Genomic DNA, 2724 nt, shown 5'->3' on the forward strand with positions numbered 1-2724 from the left:
AATGGGCTTAGGGAGTGACGGGAGAGAGAGAGGGGTAATACACTCAAGAGAGCGACAATGGGCTTGGGGAGAGAAAAAGATGGAGAAGTTTGAGGGATGAGAGAGAAAAGATAGGTTTGGAAATATATGACATTTTATAATTTATTTGGGTTAGAAAAATAGGATTAGAGTGAAAAAAATATATGAAATTAAAATAGAAGATATAAAAATATTTTCTCTAATATATAATTTTATATATCTATGTATTATAAAATCATGTTCCAATCACATGAGATTTATTATTGGAAAAAGTTTATATAAGGTTTCAACCTTAGATTGTACAAGTACATAGCACTTACAAAACCCACTAGAGAAGGTTAGTTTTTATACTGAAAAACTGCAAATCGATAATGAAAAAAGAATTATAGTCCTAATAATAATTTAACTTCTAACATATTATCTGAACCGTATTGTCAAAATTTTAAATTTCATAATTAAAGACAACAATATAATTTCATATCATCATCGCAAAGCTTTTCGCCACCGAAAGCGTTTTTGACGTAATTTTGAGGCGTATAAGGTCGACACCCTTATACAAACCTCACTTGCTAATAACAGCGAAAGTCAAGAGCAAGGACTTGTCCAAGGTCTAGAGATGTGTGCCAGAAAGGAATCGAGGGCATCGCGAGATGTCCCGCCCTTCCCCACAGCCCGTCGGGCGGCGTCCCTCAGCTCCGCCGCCTTCCTCTTCATTTCCGCCCCCTCTTCCGACCCCATCAGCTTCCTCACCGCCTTCTCCACTCTCTCTGCCTTAACAACGTCGTCCCTCTCGTGCTACTCCTTCACCGCCACCCCCACCCCGAGCACCCCTGTAACTAACTGCGCGTTCACCGGCTGGTCTGAGTGCATAGGCCATGCCACCATTGGAACACCCATGGAGATGCTCTCCATGCACGAGTTCCACCCGCAATGCGTCATGAACCCACCTGTGGAGGGGTGACGCAGTATCTTCAATTGGGGTGCCCAATCCCTCACTATCAACCCCCTCCCTCGCACTCTCTTCTCATACCCTTCCGGTAGCCCAGGAGTATCTTCCGCCTCTCCTCCGGCGAATATGTTCCCTTTGTCTGCATATCTTAGCACCCAAAGGAAGGGATGCCCGATGGCTTCCAATCCTTGCGCTAGTTCCCTCACCTCTGCTGCGCACATTGATACTGTGGTGCCAATTTTCCGACCAATGCATACATTCATGGAACTTGTGTGGCTCTTGAGGCTGCTCCCGCAAAAGGAGTGTCGGCCCCACTGCCCAAACATGGAGAGCGGGGAATTGACCTTCAAGGGCATGGAAGGTGTTGTGGAGCACTCCCTTGTGGAGGTGGTGTTGGAACCTCCGACTGCGTCTCCTTGAAGGTCTCACTTACGCAACTATGCAATGAAGGAGCCCTCTCCTTCACTAGGGAACCATACGGAAAAGCATGTGCTGGTGCAGCGGTAGCCGTACGCCTCGGAATTAGGGCGGGCACTCAGCAGCAGCACCGGCAGCCACAGACATGGCAGCGTCGTGGATGACTACCACGCGACGGTGGGAGCTCGCGAGTTCGCGGACAAGGACAGTAAGTGGAGTAAAGTGGCATCTAAGACAGGCTGGAGGTGGGCCGGGAACTTGCTGGAGGACTCCGGGTCAGGGGACAAACTAGGAAATTGTGGGAAGGGGAGCATGTGAAACCGGAGGTTGGGAAGGGAGGTGCAATCAAAGCCACTGAAGCGGTGAGCGGCCTGTCTCGCGTGGATTTCTGAGCAAGCAAAGACCACCGGCAGGCCGGCCATGCTCGGCAACCACGCAGGCGAACGAACGTGAGCAGCTGGTTTAGGTGGCTCTGCGCCGGCAGCTGCACCACTAGCACCATCACTCCATCACTTGGGGCCTCTTGGCCTGAACCCAATTTGAGGTTTGGAGGAGCGCTCATTGTGGAGGAGGAGTAGGATAATGTTGGCCTCAGGTGGTTTATCATTTATAATGGGCTCATGGGCCCAGCCCAATTAGAACCGTGTTCAGTAAACCAAGCGCAAGTGCCGCGCATCTGCCCAAACAACTTCACTTCCATTTTGTCGTATCATTTTCATTGCTAGGGTCCTTATCGTAAGATCGAAAGCAACATTTCTAGGGTCATCAATGACCTCAGACACCATGTCATGTTGTCGAAAACGACATTTTTAGGCCTCGTGGTCAATGTTATCAGATGGGCCTTTCGGAGCCTGGGTCACTGGAAAATGAAGCATTTGGATACTTCAATTAGATGAGGAAAGCATGAGGTTTTTTTATTTTAACAAAAATAAAAAATATTTTTATAATATATAAAAATTAAAAATAAAAAATTAAAAAGTGGAGTTAGAGGGAGAAACAAGATCGGAGAGACAAAACATACACGAAGAGATGTGAATAGAGGAGAGCGACCGCAAGGAAAGACTATCGAAGGTAAAGAGATATATAGAGCATATTTTTGGTGCAAGGAAGCTCTAAGTACGATGAGTTGATTTTTAACAAATAAAGTACGAAAAAAAAAATCGACAAAAAAAACAAACAACAAGCAATAAAAATAAATAATAGAAAAAATAACACCAGGATTTATGTGGTTCATCACAGATGTGACTACATCCACGAACGAAGGCAGTCGATGCTTTTTACTAAATCAAAAAAAGAAAATTACAAGACGACTTATTTGAGAGAACCAGAAACACAATCTT

General features: G+C 45.7%; 1 non-coding gene across 1 annotated transcript; it reads right to left on the reverse strand.

Moving 5' to 3' along the window:
• Nucleotides 1–435: 435 nt before the first annotated feature.
• On the reverse strand, nucleotides 436–1942 carry LOC18444045 (zeatin O-glucosyltransferase). The gene is made up of 2 exons (XR_016059817.1): nucleotides 1503–1942; nucleotides 436–1393 (listed from the first exon to the last, which is right to left on the reverse strand). It is a non-coding gene; the product is annotated as a zeatin O-glucosyltransferase (transcript).
• Between the last annotated feature and the right edge of the window lie 782 nt (nucleotides 1943–2724).

The sequence above is a fragment of the Amborella trichopoda genome, chromosome 7, assembly GCF_054954075.1.
Source record: "Amborella trichopoda isolate Santa Cruz 75 chromosome 7, AtrichopodaSantaCruz75HAP2 v2.0, whole genome shotgun sequence".
Lineage (NCBI taxonomy): Eukaryota > Viridiplantae > Streptophyta > Magnoliopsida > Amborellales > Amborellaceae > Amborella > Amborella trichopoda.